The sequence below is a fragment of the Lutra lutra genome, chromosome 4, assembly GCF_902655055.1.
Source record: "Lutra lutra chromosome 4, mLutLut1.2, whole genome shotgun sequence".
Classification (NCBI taxonomy): Eukaryota; Metazoa; Chordata; class Mammalia; order Carnivora; family Mustelidae; genus Lutra; species Lutra lutra.
In genome coordinates this window covers 159,683,365-159,698,009 of record NC_062281.1, presented here as the reverse complement: position 1 = coordinate 159,698,009, position 14,645 = coordinate 159,683,365, and the positions used below count along the sequence as shown (strand labels likewise).

The 14,645-nt window shown below is 52.2% G+C and overlaps 1 long non-coding RNA gene across 1 annotated transcript; it reads right to left on the bottom strand.

Moving 5' to 3' along the window:
• Positions 1–273: 273 nt before the first annotated feature.
• LOC125096730 (uncharacterized) lies at positions 274–13,918 on the bottom strand. Its single transcript, XR_007126366.1, has 5 exons — positions 13,797–13,918; positions 5,548–5,724; positions 4,570–4,736; positions 3,055–3,247; positions 274–1,674 (listed from the first exon to the last, which is right to left on the bottom strand). It is a non-coding gene; the product is annotated as an uncharacterized LOC125096730 (long non-coding RNA).
• Positions 13,919–14,645: the final 727 nt, after the last annotated feature.

Genomic DNA, 14,645 nt, shown 5'->3' with positions numbered 1-14,645 from the left:
ATACTAATTAGCAAAGTAGAGTCTGATTCACAGCATTCTGAACTATGAAACAAGATAATACTCACATCTTAATGTCTTAAAGGTCAGCCCACAACTGGCTGTCTAGCCTTTGCTCCCATACCCCCATGAGTGTGGGTCTCCTACCTCTGAAGTTTGGCTTCTGGGAAGTTTTTTTTTTTTTTTTTTTTTTTTTTTTTTAAGATTTTATGTATTTATTTTAGAGAGAAAGCGAGTGAGTGAGAGGGAGAGAGTACGAGGGGTGGGGAGAGGGAGAAGAGGACGGCCCACTGAGCAGGGAGCCCAATGCCGGACTCGATCCCAGGACCCTCGGATCATGACCTGAGCCGAGGTCAACTCTTAACCAACTGAGGCTCCCAGGTGCCCAGGGAAGTTCATGCTGAACGCAGGTCTGACCCCAGGTGGTCCTAGTTCTATCTGGGCCCCCAGAGTGTATCTGCTCCCTCATCCCATGAGAGCCCAGAGAGCTTGGGTAAGGTGGGGACATCCAGGTCTACCCAGAGCCTGCTCTTCTCCAAGCTGCTTTCTCCCAGACCCAGGCTTTTCATCATGGCATGAATACGCTGCCTTGGTCTGAGCAACGAATGTCCCAGAGGGAATCCCTGGTGCCTCTGACCACGGTAGGGTCCAGTGGGACTTCTGTCACCCTTGAGTATTGGTTGAAGACCACACTCTCTCTGGCAGGCGAGCTTGCCTGAGGCTCATCTCCTGGAGCCCATTTCCGTGAATGATTACAGCAGTGAGCACGGGTGTGTGTGTGTGTGTGTGCCCTTCTGTGTGCAGATGTGCAGAGGTCGGGAAGGGAGACCAGCCCAGCCCTGTCCATGACCAGCATCACTGAAGTGACCGCTAGGACTGGAAAGTCCCTGACTCATGTGCCTTCTACCTGCAGAACAGCCCCAATTCCCATGACTGTGTCAGTTTTCCCACTCTCATTTCTTTTTAGGGGAAGCAGTCCGCTGGCGGAGGGTCCGCCCGTGAGCTTTTGATGCTAGTGTGACTGAGCTGAAGGTATTTCTCCTGAACACACCCACCCGCATCTTGGTGGGGGTTGGGAACGATGCACAGGACATTATGGGTGTGCTGTGGACCATGGTGCCTGGCCAAGGGGCAAGCTGGAGCCAAGATCCAGCTCGTCCTCCGCTCACAAGACAGGCATCTTGGCGTGCAGCTGCGTCTTGCTAGAAGAAGCAGCATTTTTTTCTAAGGCACACACAGGCGTCATAAGGCCTAGCAGCAGGCAAGGGGGCGGTGGCGTAGGAGAAGAAATCATAAAAAATATAGGCCCTGGAAAATAGGAACTGGGAAGGGAGACAAGTCTCTTTCGCCGTGAGAGGCACAGGACTGACTCAAAATTGACCCCTCTCCTTGGGGAGCTCCAGCTGAATTCAGGAACCATCCCAAGGGACAGTGATAAACCACCGCAGGAGCCCGGAGGAGGATGGGATGGGGCCTCCAGGTCCGGGTGCTGGAGGATCAGGGCACGGCAGATAGGAGAGACCGGGAGGGGAGGCCTCAGCAATGCGTAGTGTTGGGGAACGGGGAACGCGATATTGTGATCTGTAGGAAGTCTGTATCCGGTCCTTCAGATGGCCAAAAGATATTCCTCTTGCAATTTTGGTCTTCATCCACAGCTCTCAAAACCCTTGGAATTTCCTGGACGATAAGAGCACGGGGAGCATCTTTTATCATAACATTTGGTCTTCTGTCCTTAGTTCCCGAAATCCCTTCAGAGCCATCAGAGTGAATGGGTGTCTTGTTATTCGTAACAAGCCCCTTCCTACCACACCCCGCTTCATGTTAAGGAGCTGACTTTTGGACTGCACTCAGGGGTGGGGGGCTGCTTGCCCAGGGAACCAACAGAGAAGAGAGGGTTGGACCTTTCAGTCCCACCCCTAGATTTCCAGGGGGAGGAGAGGGGGTGGGGATTGAATCAACTGCCAACAGCGAATCATTAATCAATCCTTCCTATGAAATGATCCTCCATAAAAAAACCCAAAAATGTAGGTTCCTGAGAGTTTCCAGGCTGGGGAAGCAGAGCTCTTCCACATGCCACCGGGCTGTGCCCCAAAGTCTGTGAGGACAGGAGCTCCTCTGTTCTAGACCTCACCCTACATATCCCATCATCCGGCTGTTGGTTCGTATCCTTTAATATCCTTTGTAATAAACCAGTAATCTGGTGAGTAAATGGGCTTCCTGAGTTTTGTGAGCCACTCTAGCGCATCAGTTCAACCCAAGGATGGAGTGCTGGGAGCCTCTGATCATTGGCGGGTCAGTCAGGACAGAAACAATCTAAACTTGGGAACGGCCTCTGAAATGGAGGTGGTCTTGTGGGATTGAGCCCTTAAACTGTGGAATTGGATGCTGCTTCTGGGTCCTTTGGGTCAGAATTAAGTTGAGCTGTAGCCCTGCCCCACCCCCACCCGCCAGCTTTGAAGAATTGTTTGGGGCTGTGGGGAACTCCCCTGGAGCCTTCTCCCCCAACACATACAGATTGGAGTTGGGTGTGTGACTCGTTTGAGGGGTGATTTAGCTGCCAGCCCAGGGCTTAGCATGAAGAAGGCCTTGGACACATATTTGAAGAATGAATAAGTGGTGGGATGAAGGTGCATGGGTGACGGTGGGGGACTGGAGGGTGGGGGGTGGGGCCCGGATCTGGAAGGCCCCTGCGGGCTCTCTGTGAAGATGCTCAGAAGGTTCTCTTGTTGGTGATGGAAAGCTACTGAGGGACAGGATCAGATTTGGTAGAATGACCCCCGTGACAAAGTGGATGGGGCTCTGAGGTGTAAGACGGGAGCAGGGTCACCGTCTGCCTTCCATGTCGTCACCACCCTGCGGCAAGCCTTGAGCTAGGAGCTGAGTGGATGGAGCTGGGCAGACCATGGGGCAGGGGCCTGGGAGGCTTGAGGAGAGCTGGACACGGGGCTGAGTGGGCTGGCGGCTGGAGGAGGTGCCAGTGGCAGAGACACCCCCGGGTGTTCTCCAAGCCTGGCCCTTGTGGGTGTGGGACTTCTTCTCCACCGGCAAGACCCTTACCTGTCCAGATCTGAGTCCGCGGGTCAGAAGCAGCATCTGGAGTCACTCCCAGTATGGAGACGAGAAAGCTCCCTCTCAATTCCAGAGCTTGACATCCAGGGACCCTTTGAGTTGCCAGATCAGCAGCTCTGGACTGTAACACCTGCCTCCTCCCACAGGAACTTCTGGAAAGCAGCCTCAGGGTGGCTGGGTTCTATGGAAAGAGAGCCAGAGGCGCAGCTGGGCAAGACTGGCAGTAGTAGAAAGCAGGGATAGACTCTGAGAATCTGAGAAAAGCAAAGCCTGAGAGAAGAGGATGCTGTTTGAACCCCAGCTCTGCCCAGTGACCATGACCTGGTCACCACCCCCATCCTGCCCAAATCTGGAGAGCTTAGAGGACAGCAGTCTAAGGCATGACAGCAAGAAACTCTGCAGCCCCTTTCCTCCCCTGATGAGGACTTGAGGTGCAGGGCTTTCTAGCCTGCTTTGGAAGAGGCAGGTGGGTGGAAGGTTTGTTTGGAAAAGGGCGGGTATCTGAAGCACATAGTGGGCTTTGGGGCAAACATGTCCCATGAGCGAGGAGGGGGCAGCTGGTGTGTGAAGGAGGCAGGGGCTGAGACCAAGCCTCCATTCCTTCTTCCCCATTATTTCTTCCCTCCTGACATTCTCCACCCTCTGTGATCATCCTCACCAGGGTCTGTGGGCACAACCCTAACGTAGCTCCCGCTTCCCCACCCCAGCCTCAACTCCAGCTCCTTACTCCTTTCCAAACACCTCCCTCCCTCTCTGCCTGCACCTGTTCGTTCATCCCACGTTCCCTCCCGCGCATCTTTCCCCATCTGCTTCGGAATGCCCACCCACCTCCAGCTCCAGTCCTCTCCTGGCCGGCAGCTCTTCCCCTGCTGAAGCCCCTCTTCCCTGTTCAGCTAAAGCCTAGAGCCATGTTTCCCTTCCTCACTCAGGAAACACTCTGTTTCACCTTGAATCTTATTATCTGTGCATGTGATAGGAGCCAAGGGCCTGGTTCGAATCCCTGCTCTTGAGAATGACGTAAATGTGGGCGCAGTCCTTAACCTCTTGAAACCTTCTTGGCTCATTCCTGAATTAAGGACATGTGCCTTTGAGGCAGGCCATCCCTCTGTGCCAGCGAGCCTGTGACGGCCTTAAGGTGTGCCCATCAACTTCGGCCACTGGCGAGGGTGCCCCCTTTCACTTCCAGAAGCGTCTCAGTCTGTATGATATGGTACATGCATGCCCAATGCCAGGTACTAGGCGAGACAGTCCATGAGAGCTTCCTAGCAGAGCCCGGAGCCCCGGGGGTGCTCATGAAACAGTCCCTGCCTCTCCCCTGCCCCAGCACTGAGCTCCTTGAGGGGGACTATGGCTGATTTCTGATTCGGCTACAATTCCCGGAGGAGAATGGCCAGTTATCCAAGAATTGAGAGTATAATCCCGTCTAATAAGTGCTGAAATGATGGAGGGTGACTCTGTCTCTCTTTCATGACTCAAAAGCTTGTTAGCAAGGTCTTTACTCACCTCCTTTTGTCCCTGAGCTGTGGCCCGGGAACAGAGGCGAGCCGTGTGTCCCATGCGCCCACCATGTACAGAGCTTGCTGTTCCTGCCACGGAGTCCTCCCCCACACTCGGGCGGTGGTGGATGCTGAAGGCCTGTGGCCCTTATGGAGCAGTTCTGTTTCAGGACCCTAAGGAGTGGGGGCCGGAGTGCTGAGGGAGGAAACGGTGAGGCCTGGGAGGGAACCCAAGCTGTAAAATGCGGCCAGTGACATGGACGCAGTCGAATCCATCCTTTGGAAAGACCACATTGGCTCTGGGTATTGGGGGCGGGGGAGGAGGGATGTGAGACCAGCCTGGAGAGGAGAGGACTGCAATGCTCCCCTGGGGGGCGGGGGTGAGGAGGGGGAGGGCCAGCGAACTCCCATCCAAAGATGTAGCGTGGTGGTCCTCACAGGGCCGAGCACAATGCCTGGCACACATTTGTTATTCCCGTAGATTAGTAATAGCATTGTTCGTTAGGAAAATCGTGATAAGACTAATACTAGCAGCCATGTGCTGAGCACCCTGGTGTGCGATGTAAAGCATTTTATCCACATTTTTTCCCTTTAGTCCTCAGACCCTATCAGGTAGGTGCTCAGACCAGCCCCATCTCACAAAGGAGGAAATGGAGGCCCCGAGAATTTAGAAGTTTTGTCCAAGGTCACACCCAACTGAAAAGTGACAGATCCAGGATTTGGAGGCCCAACTGTCCAACTCCAGAGCATTTGCTGTCATTAAGCCTCCACACCCACTGCGTTGGAGGAACATCTCCACCATCCTGGGCACGGAGGGGAGACCCAGCCAGAGAAGCCCACGTCGGCTGGCCCAGGAGGGGCACAGGAGGACCGCGCACGGAGTGAGAAGAGCTCTCTGGCTCTGGCCCCCCGCAGCTGCCTCCCACGGGACACGAACCACAGCTGACCTGGGAGGCTGAGGGCTCTGGTTCCAGGGTTGGGTTACCTGGTGCTTCGAGGATCATCTCTCTTCCTTCCAGTTCCGTGCAACGCCGCCATCCAGCTGCCTCCAGAGACCACCATCTCTCTTCTAATTGGTGGAAAATTGGTTGCTAACTGTCAGGAAATCGCTGATTTTCCATCCATTACTGGAGGGACCAGGACAGTGTAGCTGTGGGGGCCTCTAGGTGGGAAGCAGATGCTGATTAGGCTTTGCAGTTAACCATTAGGTTCGGGACCTCCTCAGGCAGTCCTCCCAGACTGCTTATTAACTCCCTGCGAAGACCCACTGGGTAGGAGATACTGGTGAAACGGAAAGCCCAAGCCACAAAAGCGTTACTATTCATTAGGCTTTGGTTGTGGGGAGGGAGGAGACCGGGAGAAAAAAAAAGGTGGCTTCGATCCAGGAATGTTAAACAGCCCCATAAGTTGGCAGAGAACTTTATAATTGCTGCTATTAAAATATATGTATTTATATAGGTGATTTGTTGAAGGAAAGAATTTCGGCATTCAGGGGCAATCCCTACTATGATCTCACCCAGGATTAAGTTGTTAGGGACTAGATATTAATTAAGGCTAAGGGCCCCAATCCCTTCCTAATTAGCTCATGGAGTATAATTTGCCTGCAAATGCTACTGTTACAATCACCTTGAATTTGTCTGGAGATTTCCTCCAGCTGGATTGGGTGAGCTCTACCCCATTATGGGAGCAGAGAGGAGAGGAGGGGCAGGAGACCTGGGTTCCTCTCGCATCCTGCCCCTGACTCTTGAGGAAGGGGCTTCTTTCTCCAGTTTCCCTACCAGCAGCAAAGGGGTATTAAGGGAAGGAGGGAGCACGTGTCTGGAAAGCCCTTCTCAGCTGAGACGTTCTAAGACCTAGTTAGTACAGAGTTAATGCTGGCCTGTGCCTGGGAATATATTGGTGCCCAGACTCCTCCGGGTTCTTCACAAACTGAGAAATCCAAAGGCCTTCCCTTAAGGGGAGTCAGGGAGTTTGTTTTCCTATGGATCCCAAACTTTAATTGTCAGCAGGACTTTTTTCCCTCAAGATCAGGAAATAAGGGCATCTGTCAGGCTTGGTGACATGCAGACCTGCCAGCAGTTCTCACCCAGGTGGGCCCCTCTGTCCCCTGACCAGCTCATCTCCGTTCCCATGTTCGTGCTTTCCCTGCCCTAGAAATTCTCCCCTTTTGCCCACTGCCTTCTCTATCAGGCAAATTCCTATCCATCCCTTAGCACCTAACTCAAAGACCCTTGTTTTTTTTAAGCCTATCCTGATTGTCCCAGGCAAAGCTAGCTAGGCCCTCCCCTTGACTTTTGCTGTTCTGGAATCCTCTAGTCAAGGCTTCAGCAAACCTGCCTTATGAGATGATGGTTTATGCCTCAGCCTCACTATCAGACCGTACACTTGCAGGTAGGACCACACCACGTCTGATTCAGCTTGGAATCTGCAGAGCTCATCCCAGAATAGGTACCAAAGTTGGCTGGGCTTGCTTTAGGTTTTTGGGTTGTGCATTATCTTTGAGAAAGGAGTCCCAGAGTTTGTCCCTGGTGTGCATAGGAAAATGGGCTTTGAGGGCAAGTGGCACCGTGGTCCTTGGATGGTCTCTGAGCTGTGGGGTCTGGATCCTGTTTTCTCAGCCCTAGCAAAGCACTTAAGAAGGGTCCTGCTCAGGGCTTCTGGGCTTGAGGAGGATGGTAGAGAAGGCAAGACCTATACCTTCCTCTGCTTCCTCCTGAGATTCCTGACAGACCTGAGTGAGCAGATGGCGTTCAGGGGAGGAAGTCAGGCTCTGTTGCACTGAATTCCATCGGCTGCCAGGGACCCCACAAAAGAGACAGAGACAGGCCATTCAAATCCAGGCCCCCCGCAGAGGAGTCTGCCTGCGGCTCCCTGGGCTGGGGGCTGGGGGTGAAGAGCCAGAGAGGTGCTGCTGACTGGGAATATAAACAGATTCAAGGAGGGCTTACCCACATTCCTGGATGACAGATCCCTAGCAGGTAACAGGTCATTAATAACCATGAAGGATGATGAGGAGGATGATAATAATAATTAATAATAATACCTCCAAGAGGGCTTTTATACTTTTGAAATCTTTTTTTTTTTTTCTTGCCACTATCTCATTGGATCCTTGCCATCCGCTTGGGGGAGGGTGCAGATGCTCCGAAAAGTGAAAGGACTGACCTGAGGCCACACAGCTCGCTGAGAGCAGAACTGGCATCAGATTCAAGGGGCCATCCCGACTCCCTCTCCAGGACTTCTCAGAGGGTGGGGCACACTCGTCAGTGGCCCGATCCTCACGCAGCTTCTGTAAGCGGCTCACTCCAAGGTGCGCTCCGTGTCCTCACCTGCCTGTCTGCCATCTGCCACGTGACACCAAACGCCGATCTTCGACTCCCTTCAATCTGTGCAAGGGGGTGGAGGTTGAATATTCTGGGCAGGCAACCTCTTGGATCCGCCGTCTCCCCTCTACAGTAGAGCGGTAGGAATTCCTACTGCAGCAGTAACTGGCAGTGCCCTGCCTGGCACTTAATGAGCCCTGGACACGTAGGAGTTTGGGGCAATGCCCGGGGAGAGCAGCCCCAGAGCTGAGCCACTCCAGGCCGACGCGGAACAGGCAGAGGGGGGCATTTTGTGGCCCTCTGGCTGGCCGGCCACTGTTCTCCCACCCAGGGTTCTGTGGACCCTCGTGGACTTCTGGGGAACTTTCCCCCAGTTTCATGCCCTCTGCAACAGTGCTCTAGAAAGTTATTGGTGATCTGTGGTGTCCAGTTAGATTGTGAAGGGGCTATTTTACAAGTTAAGTGAGGTTTTGGAAATTCTGAGAATTCACCAGAGGTGCTCACTTCTCAGTGTGCAAGGATATTTGTTCTGAAGCTGTTTGCTCTTGTTTTGTCCTTGTTTTGCACTACTCTGAACTTCGGAGCACTTGTTCTCTAGCGAAATCGCTGTCCCCCTTGGGGAGTGAGGGGGACCAGTGCTGCCATCTACAGGCAGAAAAGTGCTCGGTCTCGTTTTAAAAGGAACTTGGTGAACCAGCAGAGGAGAGAAATAGTTGTCCATCCCAACCGCCTTCCTCATCTTATTACCCTCCTATTTTAGAACCGCAGTAGTTTTCAGATGTCCCACCTTTGTAGAAATTTCTGGCTTCACAGCAGGACGCGTACGGTGCCATTTTCTTTCACGGTCAGTGCTGGAGCCCCGTGACCGGCACTGTGCTTTGTAGAGAGTACAAAATGATTAGGTCTCTGTTCTCTGACTGCTCATTTTATATTGTAGAATTGCTTTGGTATTAGGTCAAGGTCTGTGAAGGACCTGTGTGATCCGATTGAGATGGGATGACCCAAAGGAAAGTACCAGAAATCAGCCAAATGGGGAATTTCTGTTCTTGTAGAGCAGTGGGCTCAGAGGAGCTTCCTTCAGATACAACTTGGGCCAGTTCCCAGAGAGCAAAGAGGGCATGTTCCGGGGCCAGAGATGCAATCTGGCTAGTGTGGGAGCAAGGAAGAGAGATGGGAGTCCCTGCACTCCGCGTCTTGGTGGAGTTGTGATTTACTGCCAGCTTTCCATGGCCACAGATATTGTGAACAGTAAGTGAACTTGCACTGGACAACCTGGGGGTACAGAGCAAACATAGACTGAGAAAAAGCAAGCATGGATAAACGATTCTTAAGGCAACATACGCTAGAGCATCACAAGGAAACCTACAGAATTTTCCTTGTGTATCGAAGGAGGAATTGGGAGCTCAGAATGGGGAAGTGCTGTGCCCAAGGTCCCCCAGCAAGCAGAGGGCAGAACTAGACTGGAACCCAGGCTTCCCAGCTCCTCACCACAGGCTCACTTGGAAGGCTTTCATGGGAGGTGACCTCCTACAACAGGACCTCGCTCTCCGCCCAAACCCCCTTTCCCTCAGGGCTATGGAGATGAAGCTTAATCTTTAATGAACTGGCTTGCAGTTTAACTTCCCTTTTGGCAATGATTAATATCCGGTGACCTAGTCTGGCCTCAGGTGATCCTGACCAGGACTGACCAGGAGAGTGCTGGTAGCCTCCAGGTCCAGATGTGGGCTGCTGTGCAGCTGGATGAGGTTCGAAGGGTGCTGGGATGGCTTCCTGCCTGGAAGACTCTCTTGTGTCCCGTGCCTGGAATTCTGTCATTAGATGTCACCCCTTGGAAATAGGATGGCACAAATGCCCTCCCGCACTGGGGAGGGTGGCTAGGAAAACAAATCATGTTTCAAATAATCGTTGGACTGTTGATTTGACTGTCCTGATGCCCAGCAGCTCAGAGGGATTACAGGATTCATGATTTTTAGTCAAAACTAGTGGCATGTCACCAGATTCCCAGCAAAACCAGACACTAAGCTTCTTAGGGGCAAAGATAGGGTCTGGAGAGCAGAGACACATGGGGAGAGAGCTCTGAGATTTGGAGCTTGAAGGACCTCAGTGCCAAGTCTAGCTCCGATAGTCACTAGTTGTGAGAGCTGGGGTAGGCCCGTGGGCCTCAGTTTCTTTGTTCGTTGAGCAGACAGAGAAACTCCTCCCTCTAGGCTCCTTAGAGGATCAAAGAGGGAGTGCATGGAAAGTACTTGATTTGGAGGAAGCATACACCAGGTAGTGCTGCTGCCCCACTTTCTCCCTGCTGGGACTCGCCTCAGCTGCCCTCTGCAGGGAGGTAGAGAGGACTCCAGGTTTATCCGCGGAGGAGGACTTTTCTTGGGTGTTCTGGGATGCTTACAAGAACTGGCTGTCTCCCTCTGAGACTGGAGCGTTAGCCAGGCATCAGGGCTCCATCTTTTCCTTCCCCTGGAGGCAGGGCTGGAGTCACCTGCCTCCTCTCCCTGGGTCTGCCTGCCTCTCCTGAGACTGTAAATTTTGTGAGCCGAGAAAGTGCCTCGGTCCCTGTCCATCGGACCCTCTTGTCTCTGTTTTCTTTTTCTGTTTTCATCTTAGCACCCATTGGAACCAGTGTGGGGGTCAGCAGCAGCTTCCCACAGCGCTGCCTACTGGGTGCTCTCGAATGTTGGCGTCCCCGGCTGGGTATGGGCGCTTTGTACACCCATCACCTGCCCAGCCTCTAGGGCCTGCTCCCCCACTCATCATGAGAGGTCTCATTGTGACCAGAGGAGTTCACTAAATGGAACAGGGTCATCCCCTCCCTCACTGCTCCAGCCATGCGGGGCTGCCTTCAATTGCCTGAAGATGCCCTCCTCTTTCCTGTCTTGGTGTCTTCTCCCTGGGGTACCCCTCAGCTCCCGTATTGCTTCTCTGATCCTTTGACTCCAGGCCCCTCGGCCAGTGGCTTCCCTGTACTGGCTTTCATGCTCTGCCGGGGGCCTAGTTGCCCTCCTGACTCCCACAGATAGAACTCCTGAGAGGAGTTACCCAAGTCCTGCCCTGGGGCTCAGTGGCTGGCGCCATTTTCCTGACATCCCTGAGATGGAGTCTGTGTGAACCAAGGAAAGGGGCTCCCGTGACCTCACCAGGAAGGCTGGATCGAGAGACCTGGGCTGGGGGGCAGGCAGCCTGAAGCAGGGAACCATGGAGCCCCCAGCGGAAGCCATGGCTCCTTCTCTGTTTTGGTTTTGCTTTTGTGGGCTTTTCATTTCAGAAGTTAATCTAGTTAACGCCAACAATGTCATTTCGGCAAGCCAGCAATTTCCTTTTGCCCTTTATTTAATGAGCCCCGCCCCCACTCCAATTTCTATAATAAAGGCATGCGGGTGGGTAATTACAGAGGTGTGAAATAGTGCTGGGCCAGGGCCAGCTGAGCATTCTGGAGCATCCGTTGGGAAGGGTTCTGGGGAGCTACCCAGCTCCACTATTCAGGTCCAGGTAGGGAAATTGAAGCTTAAGAGAAGGCAGGAACTTCTGTAAAGCTACATAGCGGGAGAAGGCGGGGCCAGAGCCAGAATCCAAGTTCTTAACCCCCAGCTGGGGTCCTTTTCACTACTCAGTGCCAGTCCTTCCCCCTAATTCTGCAGAGCATGTCATAGGGGTTCCCACCTGTCGTCAATCCACCTGTCCTCCCAACTATCCACCTGCCCATCCATCCATCCATCCACCATGCATTCTACAGATTCTTACTGAGGGCCTACTACGCGCAAGGAATTGTGAATACAGCAGAGAACAAGACAGTCACAACTCCGTGCTCATAGATCTCGTCTTGGATTATAGTCTGGTGGAGGGACAACATATGAACAGATGATTTAAATATAGGATGGCAAGTGTTGTGTTTGTTGTAAGCCTTGGGCCCCTACTTCTCCTGTGGGACCATAGAGAACTTCTCAGACAAGGGAACAGGGCAGGAAAGAGTGCAAAAGGTGGTATGCTAGGACGTGTAAGTTTTTTAAAGACTCTAGGGGGATATTTACCCAAATATTAATAGTGTTCATCTCTGGAGAATGGAATTTTCAGGGTAGGGGACATATTTCTACTTTCTACTTTCCATCTTTGGTGTTATTTCAGTTAGAGTGAGTGGAGATCAGCATTTTAATAAGAAGATATTTCTATTCCAAATATATGCATATTTGGAAAAAATAATAGAGGGCACTTAAGGAACATCAAGTGGTGATCAGTGTGACAAATGTAGGGTGTGGGAGGAGCGAGGGGAAACATGAGGCCATGAAGGCTGGCTGGAGTCAGCCTAAGAAGGCCCTAAAATTCTGGGCTAAGGAGTCTGGATTTAACCATAGGGACCCCGTGTAAGGAAGAGCAGAGGCCCCTCCACGGAACCTAGTAGTGCCTGGTGCATACAGATGCTCAATTAACCCAGACCTTATGTTGAATGAATGGGAATGGCCAGAGAAAGCAGAATCGTCTAAGGCTTGAAACGGAAGATGTGAAGGTTTGGAACTTGCCACTGTGTGCTGGTGGCCGTGGTGAGGCTGTGGGGAACCCGCTGTGGGAAGACGTGTACCTGCAGAATGGGCAAAGTGGTACGGGGAACCCTATAGGAAGTGAGGGAAGAATGCTGTGGTTTCTTCTTAGACCAGAAGAGCCTGGAATGGGTCCAGAGTTATGAACTTGGGTATAAGCTGACAACCAAGGGGAGTCCTTTCTTTGTGTGTAGGAAAGTTCTCTGGATGTAGGCTTTTCCAGACCAGACAAAGGTCTCTGGTGTCCTCAGTGGCCACGAACCAATAAAAGCAGGCCACCATCTCTTCTGCCTCCCAGATGTGTCTGCTTTAATCTCTCTTCCCTTCAGCACAGTTTCAACACTGCAGCGGGAGGAGCCTTCAAAAATGCAGTTCTGACCACACTGCCTCCTTACTTGAATTGTTTAGGATAAAGTTCAGGCCCCTCTCGTTGGCTCAGGAGGCCTTTCTGATGGGTTCCTCATGTATCTCTCCAACCTCACCTCCCACGATCTCTTCCTCAAAGCCTACTCTTTGGCCAACTCCATTGGTCTCAGTGACTCAGCAACTCCATGCCTCTCTGTCTCTCTTTGCTGGGCCAGTTCTTTCCTTTTCCTTGGATGATCCCACCCAATGCCCTCTTTCTACCCCCCCATTTGCCTGATGAACATCTAGCCTCTTTTAAGTTTCCATTTTTGGGGGTTTTTCCTTCTGAAGCCTTTTCTGATTACATCCCACTACTGCGGATGCTTCACTGCTTGGGAAAGACCCGATCATGCCTTCCCTGGGAACTGGGGGCCAAAATGCTCTGTACTCTCAAATAGATTTACTAGTAAAGTACCATGGCAGCTCACTGGACTTAGAGTTTTCATATCTACTTCTCCATGCCACACTCTCCACCGCGCCCCTACCCTAGGCTATAAGCTCCCCTGCCACACTCTCCACCGCTGCTCCTTCCCTAGGCTATAAGTGTCGGACTATTTTCTGCTATCCTTAGAACCTGACACAGAGGCTGAAACATCTTAGGGATATAGTAAGTCCTGGCGAAACCAACGCATGAGTGAATGACAGAGCACCTTTGTAATGATTCCTCTTATAAAATAGAAAATCCTATCACACCCTTCCCTTCCCTCACCTCAAAGTACCAGGAAGCTCTAAACAGCCCTGCAAGAGACAGCCTCCTGCACTGGGAAGATGCCAGTGCATCTGAGCATCTGTATGTATCAGGCACTGCTGGCAGAAGGGTTGAATTTTCATCCTGATCCCTCTGCCCTTGGGCCATTCCGTGTCCTTCTCTGGGCCTCAGTTTCCCTATGTGCATGGTCCTAGTCCTACTTCCCTACGTGGTGACTTGCCATATGTATGTAGTGAAACCCAAAGATGAGACCAAAGCCGCTTACTGTATAAACTTCAGGTAGTATTGAAGTGTTAGCTGGAAGACGTGGTCCCCTGCCAAGCAGCCATGCCTAGACGTTTTGGGGGGAGTGGGGGGAGGTGCTCCACTCCCACCATGGATGGGGACCTGCTCAGAGACCTTTTCTCTCCAGCACACTCATGTTGTGGGGCTCAGAGAATGTTAATTATTAGGCCCAGCCCACCTGGAGAGCCCCAGATGAAAGCAAGCTCCAAGTACAAAGTCTAATCGATGCGTGGTGCCTGGCGTCGGAGCCTCGGCTGGCTCTGCCTGGAGACGGATCATTAATCCAGACACTCCGACCTGGAACACTGGTCCCAGGAAGTCCTGAAACATTCCTGACCACCCACGGCTCAGCTCAGCAGCCCCACGAGGCAGCCGGCCTGCCTCTGGGTCACAGCATTTTCCAGTCTCAAAGCTGGGTAACACGGAGAGCAGCTAGTCCAGACCCCCCACCTGGGGTAGAAAACCAAGGTCAGTGTAGACGCTCACCACTGACAGAGTGTCCGGAGATGTGTGTTGTGATGAATAGCCCTGGACCCAGAGGACACAGGTCTGTGTGACATTGGGTCTTGCTTTCCTCTTCTGTGAAAGTGGAATGAGGCCAGCTAACTCACAGGACTGATGTTAGGAATTGCTTGGAATTGATGTCAGTTTGCTTGGAAGTTTTGTTTTGAGATTTATAGAGATGATAATCATGTGTAAGCTGCCATTATCATTGTTGATGATGTTAGGAGCTCCTGCACCTGGGATGGATTCTTTGTCCCCAGAGTCATCTTCAATGACAACAGTTTGCTTCTCTGCTTGAAAACTATTATATCCCTGGGGCCTGAAA